Source organism: Tasmannia lanceolata, unplaced genomic scaffold (genome assembly GCF_043159265.1).
Source record: "Tasmannia lanceolata isolate RefF3 unplaced genomic scaffold, GAP_Taslan_0.1 ptg000008l, whole genome shotgun sequence".
In the NCBI taxonomy this organism is placed as follows: Eukaryota; Viridiplantae; Streptophyta; class Magnoliopsida; order Canellales; family Winteraceae; genus Tasmannia; species Tasmannia lanceolata.
In genome coordinates, this window is record NW_027518685.1 from 7,246,775 (window position 1) to 7,261,502 (window position 14,728).

Here is a 14,728-nt window from a genome sequence, read left to right on the forward strand (position 1 = left end):
TTTTTATGAACTTGAATTTGACGTAGGATTGGATTTTTTTTTTTTTTTTAATTAAGGATTTGGATTTGATAAATTTTTTTATTTTTGGAAAATGAGGTACCGTCCGCAAACGGGCTCAAGGAGAAGATGAGACCATTCACAAATGGACTCGAGAAATGAGGCACCATTCACAAACGGGCTCAAAGAGGACACGAGACCATTCACAAATGGACTCAGAAAATGAGGCACCGTTCACAAACGGGCTCAAGGAGAAGATGAGACCATTTACAAATGGACTCGAGAAAAGAGGCACCGTTCACAAACGGGCTCAAAGAAACAAGATAGCTTTGATTGATGAATTCAACAATGAAGAATTTAGAGATTTTTCATAAACTTGAATTTGACGTAGGATTGGATTTGATGAATATTTGATTTAAATAAGGCACCGTCCACAAACGGGCTCAAGGAGGACATGAGATCATTCACAAATGGACTCAGAAAAATGAGACACCGTTCACAAACGGGTTCAAGGAGAAGACGAGACTATTTACAAATGGACTCGAGAAAAGAGGCACCGTTCACAAACGGGCTCAAAGAAACAAGATAGCTTTGATTGATGAATTCAACAATGAAGAATTTAGAGTTTTTTTATGAACTTGAATTTGACATAGGATTGGATTTGATGAATTTTTGATTTTTCAGAAATAAGGCATCGTCCACAAACGGGCTCAAGGAGGACATGAGACCATAAACAAATGGACTCAGAAAATGAGGCACCGTTCACAAACGGGCTTGAAGAGGATATGAGACAATTTACAAATGAACTTCAGAAAATGAGACACCGTTCACAAACGGGATGAAGGGGAACATGAGACCATTTACAAATGAACTTCAGAAATGAGGCGCCGTTCACAAACGGGCTCAAGGAGAACACAAGACCATTCACAAATGGACTCAGAAAATGAGGCACCGTTCACAAACGGGCTCAAGGAAACAAGATAGCTTTGATTGATGAATTCAACAATGAAGAATTTAGAGATTTTTCATGAACTTGAATTTGACATAGGATTGGATTTGATGAATTTTTGATTTTTTGAACTTAATGAAATCGGGGATGTTACAGATCGTGCTTGACAAAGATATCGGAAACTAGGACTTTGACGAATGATGAAACGGCAAACCGTGACGAATGATGAAACGGCAAACCGAAGAACCATTACTAACAAGAATGGATTAGAAACACTTTTATTAAACTTCAACAAGATTTTTCTCAAAGAGACTGCTGGTCTTGTCTTTGGGGATTTGGATAACTGAAACCTTGAACAAGACACTTAAAATTGGTAATCTAGAACAATGGCTCTCTTGGATATAATCATGAAAAAGTGGGATTTGCCTCTTGACAGGTGTTTAGATAAACATTTCTTGACCAGGATACTATTTAACTAACTGGAAGGAGATTCCGAATTTTAATGGTTCATCTTTCTGAGAAATTGGCTCAACCACCATTGCATCTGGGGCTCTTCCAAGCTTAAGGTGCCTTCCTGGGGTATGATCTTTTTACGGAAGCTGGGCTTTTTGATGTTTCTACTTCTGAACTCTTCTGAGTTGATCTTCTTTGAAATGTAGCTGTTTGACTAGATTCTCGAACCCTTTCAGGTATAATTGCAGGGAGCTGCCTAGGCCGGGCCTCCTTCACCAAGACAGTTACATCATTTGGACATAGGAACGACGATTGACTCTTTCTAAAGAGAAAACTTAGATGAAAGGCACTACTCAAAGGATTGAGCAGCCCTGAAGGAGTGAACTTAGAATGACAAAGATTGACTAACTACACTGACAGACACAGTAATGCTTCTGACTTAGTTAACGTTTTATTTGGTAAGTCTATCCTTTCGAGGAATGCTTTTTTTTTAAATCGTAAACACTGGACTTCTTCCTTGAAACAGTAATGCCTCAAGAATTTAATTACGACCCCTAAGATTGCTTAGCTTCAATGCACCCAGTTTTGAGGATGTCACTTGAATTTGCTTGAACTTCAGTTGATCTTCAGTCTTGATACCGGCTGTAGCCTTCTTATACTGATTCTCTTACCGTGACCAAGTCACCTCTTCGGGGTTTTTAACTTGGCGGACCGTGCTAGCCTTAACTTTTGCCTGAACCACCTTTCTAGGTTTTTGATCCAGCAGGCTATCTCCTTAGCTTCTGCCTAAGCCGCCCTTTCGGGTTTTCAACTTAGCAGGGGAATGATCTTAAATTTTGCCTAGACCGCCCTTTCAGGTTTTCAGTCTATCAGATCTTCAAACTCCGTTATTTTTCTTATTCATCATCATTTCATTTTTTTTATTGTATCTCAGGACCTAGCTCATTAGTTCTGAACACCAGAAGGACTTTTATAGGTAGGATAGGGCTTTTCAAAGAATGGCTTAAGGTTCAACAAAGATTTCGACCGAACCTGTGAACAGGTTGCCTACATATTCCAAGGTAGGAATTAGGTCGTGTGTAGTTCAGGACGAATGCCCTAGTTTGAAGATAAATTGTTTGAAGGTTAATTGATTTTTTTCCTTTTTTCTTTTCTTTCTGGAATAATTATCTTCTCTTCTTTTGGAACTTGTCCCTCTTTTTTTTTGGAACGATTGATTTTTCTTTTTCTTTTTCTTTTGAATCGACCGAACTCGGTTTAACCGAGCTGCCTACGTACCCCAGTGTAGGGATCAGGTCTCGTGTAGTTCGGGGGAATGCCCCAAGTTTGATGGGTTTTCAAGAAAATTTGATTTAGGCTCGAAGGGTTTGCAAATCGGTATTCTTTTGACATTGGGTTTTGATTTTGGGATTTAATCGGCCAAAGGAGGCCTTTCGATGTTCAGATTGGGAATCGATCTAGGTTACTAGAGTCCCTCTGGTACTGATTATTTTTTTTTTTTCTCTTTTGTTTTTTTTTCGCGGAGTTTGACGGCATTTCCAGGTAAGAGATAATGGATCTTCTTCTTTCAAGATTCTAATACGTGCTTTTGACTTTCATAGAGCGAAACTTGTTCTTTGACATCCTCCATCTATGGATTCATACTCTCGATATCTGATGATCACTTTTCATTGTTTGCTCTTGAACTTTTCATCTTGAATTTGTTGGCTTTATGAATTTGAGAACCAAGGTCATTGATTGGAAATATGAAAGTTGTTTCCACTCTATGCCCCTTGTATAGCATATATCTTCTCACTTTCTTCATTTTCTTTGAGCTTTCCATCTATGTCTTGCCCCTGGTATCGGTTGTATCTTTTCTAGACAATCTTCTTATTCTTGAAATAATTTTATCAATTCTTCACACTCTTTAGAGGGTAATGTATTTTCAATCGGCATTCACTGAATCAAAGTTTCAGTGCCAGTGTTTATCATTTCAATTTCATCTTTGAAAGGTTGGGATTGGCGCTCCTCCTCTCGTTCAAGTAATTGCTGTGACTCAAGTGGAGTTTCGTCAATTTTGTCCTCATTTGAGGAGGGAGTCTTATTTTAAGATCAGAAGCACACTTAAGAAACAGACACAAGTGAACTTTTTGGAACTGACTGAAATTTTATTTAAAGAAAAGCTATTACATCAGACGACCTATCCTGAACATGCTCAGGATTCACAACTCTAAATAAGAAAGGGAAACAGAAGATAACTTGCCTGGACTAGGCATTGACCTTTAACTGTAAGACCGGACTCAACAATTATACTGACCATGATGACTGACTCAACATAAAGTAGTAAGTGACTAAAACTTTAACTGCTGCAACTGTTTGGCGTTGAAGGCTCGGCGAAGGCTGGTTCGTTCTGAACATCATCATGGCTGATACTTTCAATTTTGGACAATGATGACTGATTCGCATAGGGGAATGCCCCTAGCTCAAGGATTCTGAGAGTGAACTCTGAAGGACTTAGCAAAATGATCTTGAAAAGGTAGCCCCTAGAGGAGGAAGAGACCAGGGGTACAAGCAAGATTGGATTATCTGGACCAGGCATGATCAGATCATGAGAATGCATAATAGAAAGATTGTGAGATTCTGCATCTGCCAGTTAGGGGATGGCATGAAGATACGATCGAATCGTATGACAGAAGAACGAAAGACGCACGATCAAAAGATTAGATGAGATAGCATAAGATTGCTTTCAACGGATAGATCATGAATGACTAATCCTATGAGATTTTTGGAAATGATGGGATTTATATCCTAACCCAAAGGGAAATTTTTTTTTTTTTTTTTCACATTTTATCAGTGTTACCTGAAGGCATCAACCCTAATCCTAATCTATCGGAGTGGAGAGAGAATCTCGACTCATGCCTTTGTTCGTGTATCTAAGGACCGATCGTAGCCATTGGAAGATGGACTACGGCCTAATCTAGACACAAATAGGTAGAATATCCTAAACTAGGCTCACACACGTGATGCACATGTGTTCGTATATTACATGCATGTGTGGGTTAATCTAGGGGTAAGGCCAAGAGTTCCCTTAGCGCGAATCCATGTTCGATATACTGTACCAGTGTCCGGCGTATCAGTACGTGAACAAGGGATCCGTTTACGTACCATAAAGGTACTAGGCTAAGGGTGGAATGCTTCTCTAGCACAGAGGCACCAGGTGATGAAATCCCAGTCAACCATGTTAGATAACACTCCGGGTTCCTAAAATAGGATGTGTGTGCACGTGAGATGCATGGTTTAGATGCAAGTGATGTAAGTGTGTGCAATATGTTTGCGCAATCTATGATGCCTTCAGGTTTTGTTAAATTAAGTTTGAGTAAAATGTGATGAGAAAATAAAACAAGACAAACTAATCTAACAAGTATAGAGTTTTTATGAGCCATTTAAAATTAAATTCAAATGAATTATCTTTTGAAGTTTTAATGAAGTTAGGTGATCCCCAGCAGAGTCGCCAGACTGTGGTACCCTGGTCCCGCGAGAGGGGTGGGGCGCGAGCCGCCGCGCTCTCTCTCTTGGTCTCTCGTACCCACGCGATTGGCATGTGCATTTAATTATTGATTTGAATTCGTCTTTCATGTGAACTTGGGATCACTAAGGCAATCCGAATTCCACACGAAAGAGACTGACAGAGTCGCCACCTAGATGTGGGATCTAGGACCCGAAATTAACCAGAAATCTAGACTCGCTACCTGGTTACGAGAATGGAAGGTATGGGGAGTTATCCACCACATGCACCATTCCTGCCCGATAATCGGTCTTCGATTCCAAAAGCTAACTCTTTTAAATTTATTTTAAATGGCTCATTCAACTCTATGTTAATGTGCGAACTAAGTGACATGCATCCTATGATCTAATTTCAATGAGAATCCTAAATGTGTATCTTGATTTATTAATTTGTCTGGATTCAATCTAAGTGAAAGTTCTCCTAGAATTCTAATTTCATGGAAAGTCCTAAGTGATTTGATTAAGTATTTACAAGAAAATTAATATACAAAACACCACAATTTGTTTGTGGTGCCGACTCGCGGGTGGTATGCCATCAGACATCCAAGCTGCCTACGTACCCAAGCCTTACTGGGATCAGAGTCGACGTAGTTCGGTGCACCTAAGCTAAGCTACTTATGCCTAACTCAACTAGGACACCGACCTAGACGGGATTGACTGTTTCAACAGTTTTAGGAGAAGTTATTTAATTCAAGTTGAGGATTTTATTATCTTAAGATTTCATCTAAGATGCTATATGATTCTCATCTAAATGCAAATGGTCCCTTAGACTAATGCAGGTTTGCCTACATCCTAGTTTACTAGGCTTGTCCTAGGGAAAGATTGGGTGACTAGTGTAACTAGACCTATGGCACGGTTGCTATACATAGCAAACGTCCGTGATGAGGCTGGACTCCTAACTCTAGGACTCCCTAAAACCTAAGACTCCCTAAAACTTAGGACACGACACGACACCGGTGTTCCTAAATTGGGCTCTAAGGGTCCTTACGACGGAAACCGTAATCCAACGGTTCCGAGAGACACGAGGTGAATCGATTTCAGTTCTTGAGGTTAGTGAAAAAAGGGATGGAAGAGATGATGAAATAGTGTGAGGGAATGAGAAAGATAGAGAAAGGTGCGACTGAACTTGGGAGTGCCAAATTGCCTACGTACCCCGCGATGGGGATCAAGCCACACGTAGTTCCGCTGGGGAGGTTACTTGGATTTTGGAAAACAGAATTGGTATTTGGATCAGGAATCGGGTTTGTATTTGAGCATTGGACTTGAGATTCAGAAACATTGATTTATCAATGGGATTTTGGAATTGGGAATTTGCATCAAAGAATTGAGCATATAGGAATCATCAAGGGTTTGAATTTTGGGAATTCAAAATGGGCGGGCTTATGAGATTCGGCCAAATGGATTCAGACATGCGACTCAGATTGTGTTGGGATATGACTTGGTTAGGCAAAAGGGAGGAAGTTCTATTAGGTGTAAACGGGCATTAGTAGAATAGGGGAATGACTCGGTTGTGACATGGAAGGCCGCCACTTGGTCGAATGCGACTCGGTTGCATTGGGATGGGTTGATTAAGGAATTGGATTGAGTCAACTAAGGGGAGAGTCCAATCGGTTAAAGAGGTTGAGCATACTCGACTAGAGAGTTGGGTCAACTCGACTAGGGAGGTTGGCTAGAGTTGACTCAGTTGAGCTGGGTTGGGATCCCACTTGGTTGGATTGTATTGGGGCGATTTGACTTAAGCTGCAGGTGGCCTGGCTGGGTTAGATTTAATGTAACCAGATTTATGGATAAATGGTGTGCCTCAGTGAGTGGACAAAGGTATGGCTTGGGCTGATGTGACTCGGTTATAGGGTTTAAGGCTTATGGGTAGGGGGTTTAGTGAGTTGGGTCTAAGTTAGGAGCAAACCCGAGACTAGCCATGGTCTAACCAGGAGGAAGCAGGGTACAAACCAGGGTGCGGACCAGGGTGCACCAGGGTGCGAACCAGCAGGGAACCAGGGTGCGAACCAGCAGGGAACCAGGGTGCGAACCAGCAGGGGAACCAGGGTGCAACCAGCAGGGAACCTGGGTGCAACCAGCAGCGAACCTGGGTGCAACCAGGGTCTAACCAGAGTGCGAACCAGCAGGGAACCAGGGTGCGAACCAATATCGAACCAGGGTGCGAACCAGTAGGGAACCAGGGTGCAACCAGCAGGGAAGCAGGGTGCGAACCAGTAGGGAACCAGGGTGCGAACCAGTAGGGAACCAGGGTGCAACCAGCAGGGAACCAGGGTGCGAATCAGTAGGGAACCAGGGTGCAACCAGCATCGAACCTGGGTGCAACCAGCAGCGAACCTGGGTGCAACCAGGGTCTAACCAGAGGCTAACCAGGGGGAAAACAGACCCTACATGCTTCCTAACATGGTTTTTCTTTTAAAGTAAAAGATATGCATGAAAACAGACCCTACATAGAATTGAAATAAATGCCTACCTCTTTGGAAACCCACTTTGTGTTTGATTTTTCTTTGATGGTAATTCCTTGAAGATGATTCCTTGCTTGATAATGACTGCTTTTGATATATATCACCCAACGTATAAAATCACCCGATCCGGCAAGGATGGCCGAACCCTTGAAGAGATGAGGGAGAGGGATGAATTTTCTAAGAGAGGGGTTCTTTTTCTTCTTTTTGTTGGATGGTGGGATGAGAGGGTATTTATAGGAGAATGGGATAGGAGGTTAGGTGAGGTTAGGTGAGGTTAGGTAAGGTTAGGTGAGGTTAGGTGGTTAGGTGAGGTTAGGTGAGGTTAGGTGAGGTTTGGATGGTTAGGATGAGAGGAGAGGTTAGGTGAGGTTAGGTGAGGTTTGGATGGTTAGGATGAGAGGAGAGGTTAGGTGGTTTTGGATGGTTAGACCCAGGTCAAGATCTGCCATTGATCTAACGATTTACGGAAATCGGGTCTCAGAATGGAATCAGGGTTCGGGCTATGAAGTGACCCTATCTTATTTTGTCCCGATTGATGATCCGTAAAGTCAGATCAAGATATTAATGACCTAAAACATATATTAGGTTATTGTTGGTTAAAGTAAAGCAAAATGTGGGTGTCTACACATGCTATCAGCTCCTCCTAATAAAGAAATTTTCACACATCTGAAAGAATCAAAGGACGTTTCAAGAGGAGAAAATTCATTACCTGGGATCCTTTTTACAATTGATTCACCGAGATTACTTTGCTGAAGCTAATAGAGGACCATCGATTCAAAGATACCACGTACCTCTCGCTTGCTTTCTCCAACCTTCATGGATTCTGACCGGAGATGATAGATCTTGACCGGCAATGATCGGAAAATTTGATCGGAAGAAAAGCAAACTCGGTTAGGATTTGAAGGATTTTAGGAATCAAGAGAATCAACGAATCTGGTAAATTACAGGGCAGAAAACAAGTTTTAGAATAGATCAAAGACCGGCCAGAGCAGATGGCGGAGACTTGCCAGAGAAAAAGATCAAAGCTTAAAACCTAATGTCCTTTCTCTCTATCTTCAAATTTCTAACGAGGAACCCTAAAAATGAGAAACCTCCCCTCTAATTTTCACTCTCAAACCCTCTGGAGAATGAGAAAATTCTAGATCCCCTTTTCTCCTCTCTCTAACAAGAAATGAGAAAATAAAACCCCCCCTCTGTCTTCTCAGATCTGAGATCTCTCTTTCACAGACAGATTTGAAGAGGTAAATTGGATCCAAGGTAGCAATGATCAATTTCAATGGACAATAAATCAGATCCAAGGTTGTCAAAGTTCGATCCAAGATTTCCAAGGTAGATCTATGACTCTGGCTAAGGAAATGGCAGATCAAGGTTCCAATATATGGATCTAGGATTTCTGGCTCGAATTGGCCGGAGCTTTGATATCCTGGCCGGAGGAAAAGATAAGAAGAGACTAGGGTTTTGTTGACCTAAGATCTGAGATTTTCAACCACAAAAATTAAATCTTAAACCTCAAATTCAAAGTAATGATAAAGGATAGTGTAATGAAGATGGAAAAACAAGAACTCGATCAAAACCTAACCAGAATCCGGCACAGTTAATCGAAGAAGAAGATATTTGATCTGGCGATTGGAGCTCAGATTCCGGCCCGGTAGATCCGCCGGAGAAGATGGACGATCGGAGAAGATGATCGGAGAGAGGAAATCGGTTTTTCTCTTCTCAGATCTCTCTTTCCTTCCTTGATCTACTCTTTCTCTTTGATTCTCTCAACTCCTCCTGGAAATGGAATAGCGGCACTATCGGGGAAATAGTGGTTGTCGGTCGAGTCGGGAAGATCGCCGAAGATGGGGAGCATGATCGGAGAAAGAGAAAAAGATGGGAAAATTAAAGGAAAATGGGAGGATTAACCTGAATCCGACGAGAGATCGTCGGAGAAGATGATTAGGGATGAAATCCCTTCTCTCTCTCTCTCTCTCTCTCTCTCTCTCTCTCTCTCTCTCTCGCTCTCTCTCTCTCTCTGTTTTTTTAGACGAAAATGAACAGTTTTTGTTTTTTCTCTTGATTTTTCTTATATATATCATAGTATAAGCGCTGATATCAGCACCCCTAAAATTGATAAGCGCACAGAATTTGATAGGCACGCCAATATTTGATGAGCGCGCGAAATCGGATCGGGCCCGGACGGGATTATGCACCCCCCTTATACATGAGAATGATATGTTTACCTCCTTTTCCCCCATGTACAGCCCCTTTTCAGATGAATCACCCTCCTTTTAGTCTGTACTGCGTACATTCTCTCGGCTCGTTCACTGAGAAAACGCGCTCGAATCTTGACGAAATTTTACGGAGACCTATGGGAGACCTTAAGCTACCTTAGGATTCAATTTGGGACCCCAGCTCACTGATTTGACGAGGCTTCGCTCAAGCAACGAATTTGGGTCCGGTCAAAATGGGGTGTCTACACCTTGCGTCCCTTCAGATGGACGATTTGGATCGTCCTATAATGTGGTCCGTACAATAATTTTTGATATCCTTATACTATATATAAATCGAGAATCATGGGTTAATTTCTTCCTCACTTTGTAGTTATTCACATTCATGTCCCACAGCCCAGCCCTTTCCTTTATTCCCAGCCATCTACAACAGAGAAGGCTTTTCTGTCATTTGCAAATGCCCTTTTTCAAAGGTGTTTTTCCTTCCACCTTTTTTCCTACTTGGCTCTAACATGGCCTACTTCAGAACTTGGCCGGGTTCATTTCATGGCTGAAATATGTTTTCTTTGTCGCATTAGAAAGAAAAGAGAGACTCTGTTTTGGTATAAAATTTATTATTTTACACCTGATGATTGAGTAAAATTTAACCAATTTCAAGTTGTTTTGATGCAAAGAGACCTACATTCTCTTTAGAGTGAAAACATATCCTGAAAATTTTCAAACTTAACCTCACCTAAATTTGCCTTCAAAAAACTACTAGATTTAGATGACCTTGATGTTTTAAACCACTGTTTAAAAACCCTCCCGAGTCAATCAGTGACTCCGCTGAGTCGATTTTCTCTAATCTTGCAAAGTATATATTTGAGTTAATTTTTTCCCCTTATTAAGTCTCTTAAAATTGACCTACTTTACTAAATATAAAAAAAATTAACTTCATCAATCATTATCTCGTCTGAGTAGACCCAGTTTTACCTTAGTTGTGTTCCTGTCCTGCTAAGAGATTTTAAAGTGTTTTAGACAAAAGGGAAGAAAATAGTGGCTTATGTGAAAGGTCTGTTTGTTTTCTTGCTTTTTTCTTGCAGAAGATTCATTTTGCCAACTAATACATGCAATCACATTGAGATATGAAACTGCGTTGTTGACATCTATTGAAAGACAAATTCTTTTTTACTAAGTAGTTGTTTCCCTAATTTTCTACCAAAAAGCAAATAAAATTATTTTTGCTATTATATAAATGGTGATGATAAATTTGCACCTTCTGCAGGATGATTCGCACCCCTTTTAATGTGATTTGACGTCAAAACGCGTTAAAGTCTTCCACAATTCATTATATAAGGGGTACGAATTATCCTACAAGGGTTGCGAATTTATAATCTCCCTATTTATATAGAGTCCCTAATTTTTATTGAATTCCTATTTTCTGCATCTATTTGTTTAAACTCTATGGTGTGCCATATTGGCTAGATTCTGCATTTTTTTGGGGGAAAATTCCTTCTCTTCTAGCGAGAATTCGTATGTCTTTCTTCGATATATGGCATTTTTGTTCAATTTGTATGTACTTACATTTATTTGCCATGTGGTTGGATCTCTTGATTTGCATCATCATGGCCACAAACAAAAGCTTCCATGGTACCATAAGAAGGTATGCATTTAGTTTTCTATCCTCTAAATATTCTGCTTCGTCTAACCTGTACAGTCAAATCTGTAGCATCAGTTCAAATAATTCATGATTGACAAATATAAAAAAAACTGATTTGAAATTAATTTTATCATCCAAGCTTGTAAAAGTACAATCCTTAACCCGGCACATGATGAGCTATTGGGTCACCGGCCCGAGTTGCTCATATGATATACTTTGACACTAAGAAGCTCAAGTAATCTAGCAATCATGGAGGCTACAAGCATCTTTTAATCTCTCTTGGATCATTTAATATGCTTCACATTGAAGGTCTGGAGTGCCTTAGAACCGATTAACTACAAAATGGAATTTAATTGAAATATTTTTTTGTGCAACAGATACTAGACATGTGGATGATTCAATAATTGATCTGCTCCATCAAACCCGAATCTGAACATGGTTTACGAACCTCGTCACAGAAATATTTGCTTGCACGGTTTGTCAAAAAAAAAAACATACAAACCCAAGTACTTCTTCTATTTTGTTTCTTCATTTATAGAGGAATAAATCTTAACAATCAAGTATTTTGAATGAATGTTCTGTACTGTATATAAGATTCCAAAATCTTATCTATATGTAATTCTAAATTCGGTTTGGTCATGCCATTGAAAATGTATATATTTGCTATCCAATCAATAAGTATCAACATGCATTTTTAAACAACTTTAATGACTGAAACTGACATATTTATCATTTAATGAAATATGGCTTTTATGGTTTAATGTTTTAAAATATAAAATACTTCAATCGCACATGCGGAGCACGTGCCTTTTTACGAGTACTTGAAAAGGTTCATCCAACCTTAAAATCTGGTTTTGTTATGTGGATTCGATTTTGGGCGCTGATATCCCCCCCGGTCAAGATTTTAAATTTCGGTTTCGGTACAAATTTCGGACCCCACCGAAATCTGAAATTTGGTATTTCAATTCGAAATTTCAGACCGAAATTCCAAAATTTTAGCCGAAATTTTGTAACAATTTTAAAAAAATAAAAATCAAATGACATAAAATCGAGATTTCTGACCGAAATTCCAAAATTTAGTAAATGAAGAAATCTGAAAATTTAGAAAATTTCGGTTTCGGACCGAAATTTAAAACCATGCCCCTAGTAGACGGATAAAATCCCCCACTTAAAATGCTCCGTTTGGTTGCCGGAATTTTTTTGGTTCTTGGGATTTCAGTGGAACGAAAAAATCCCTGGGAGATTGATGGAAAAAAAAACTCCCTCGAAGTATCCCGGTAAAATACCATGTTTGGTTGACCGGACTATGGTTGTTTGGTTGCTTGAACTGTTGGGAAGAAAAAAATTCTTCTACAAGCTTATTTTTTGTTCCTGGGAGTGTTTTTTTTTTCCAGGGTAGGGTTTCGTGCGGGGTTATTTTGGATCCTTGGATTATTTTGGGCCTAGCAAGCAAACGTGGGTTTCCTATGGACATTCCACAAAAGTCTCGAGAACCAAAAAAATTCTGGCAACCAAGTTCGCTGCTTTAGGATAAATTCACCCCTTTAACATTTTTCTTTTGCCTTTAAAACCTAACGAATAACGTTATGGGGGGGGATTTTATCCATCAAAATACCGATGGAAAGATGAAATAGCATTGTTGCATGTGAGGGGTGTAAAGGAAGACTGCTTGATTGCTTCCAAAAGTTATAAAGATTTCAAGAAAAGGTCTGCCATCTGCTTTTCTATGTACTTTACTTGAAAACTAGTTGCACGGAGCGACTAAAAAAGAAAATGATTCAAACAAAATTGTGGGAATTATGGTGTAGAAAAAAAAATCAAGAATTAAATGTTTCACGGAAAGATTGAGACAAAATGTTTAAAAAATGAAATAAAATGCATTCATCAAATGGGCATAAGTTTTGAATTCATTTCTTTAAGTGACAATAAAATGAAATAATAATATATTTTTTGGAATTTTTACATGCTCGGAACAATGCATATGCACAATTTATAATAAAAAATCATGATCTAAACATGGAAAGAGCCATGAGATATTGAGAAATGATAATATTAGATTAAATAAATAAATGTGATTTGCAAATTATAAATTGATAAAAATAAAAATAAAACAAAATCTTACTTGCAAAGAATATCAATTGATAGTAAGGAAAATAGTATAAAGTTATCCTCCAGTTTCTTCCCTCCGAATGCAGAGAAATCCTTGGGAGAGCCTACGAAACTTTTTAAAAAATGCCCTAAATAAGGAAGAAAAGGACAATAAGTTCTCGTGAAAATGAGGGGACTCTCTCTCTCTCTCTCTCTCTCTGCATTTTCAAATGGAAGGAGAAGGGCAAAGCAAAGATCCAAATGATAGATACCTTCATCGTGGGAAGAAAAAAAAAATCAAAAGCAATCGCGGCTCCACTACCCGGTCTTCTCCTTCTCAATACCGGACACCCTCTTTGCGTGAAGAACACACCATAAACAGGCAAGGGCATTCAAATTGGATCATTCATCCGGACAGGTAAGCTGTTCCTTTGTTTCTTGAGACAATAGAAACGGACAAAGAGGGATGGGAGGAAGTGAAAGAGGAGGGATATGGAAAGGAATTTTAGTTTACCATGTGCATTTTGGAAAAGCCAATAATAGTAGTGGAATAAATGACAAAGAATTCCTTCTTTTTTTCTTTCATGAAGGAAAAACGTATGGGCTGACCTATATTTATGGAAATAAATCAGGCAGGGAACGTTATCTAATAATTATAAAATCCGGGTGCCACATCCCCTTAACACGGTTTTCAAAATTCGTTAATTAAAGTTACGTGTGTTAGAGGAAACGTGTGAAAACGGTAATTAAAGTCTCGTGGGTCTGTATTCAATTTCAACGTTTGAGTAAAGCTGAATGTGGTTTGCAGAGGGTGTGACACGTGGCACAGCCTCAGCTTCCCACATTCAGCTTTACTTATATATATAGATATCAATGAAAAGGTGAATTAGCTATTTAATCATGAAAGTGAAACTATTATTACTTTTTAATTTTGGAATATTTGGAAAATTAGAAAGTTGAGTCTTTCTAGATTTCAAAAAATTCATGCTTGGTCAAGCTACTATTCTTAGGAAATTCTCTTGAATTATTGTAGAAACAACATGTTAAAAAGGCAAAGATGTTCCAATCAGACACTCATGGGGCTCACGGTAGTAGGGAATGCCCACATTGATTCGTTTTATCTTCTCTCAGTGGTCTTTTTCTGCTCCAGATGATTTCCATCAGCAACCTCTCCACTTCCATCAGTAATAGTTTTAGGGAGATGATATTTTCACTCCCAATGCATCTAGAGCACGCTCCCCTTATAATGTGATTTGACGTGAAAAGTGGGCAACTTTAACGCTCTTTGACGTCAAATCACGTTATAAGGGAGGCACGTGCATAATGCAGGGGGTGAAAATATCATCGCCCTAGTTTTATCTCTACAGAAATTATATGGTGTCGAGTT

General features: G+C 39.4%; 1 pseudogene across 1 annotated transcript in view; it reads right to left on the minus strand.

Annotated features, from left to right (window-relative positions):
• LOC143884164 (malvidin galactosylase UGT88C3 pseudogene) overlaps nucleotides 1-14,728 on the minus strand; it is a 77,460-nt pseudogene that overhangs the window by 13,773 nt on the left and 48,959 nt on the right. The window contains exon 2 of the transcript XR_013252762.1: nucleotides 11,178-11,302. The product of XR_013252762.1 is annotated as a malvidin galactosylase UGT88C3 pseudogene (transcript). The remainder of the gene's footprint in view (nucleotides 1-11,177; nucleotides 11,303-14,728) is intronic.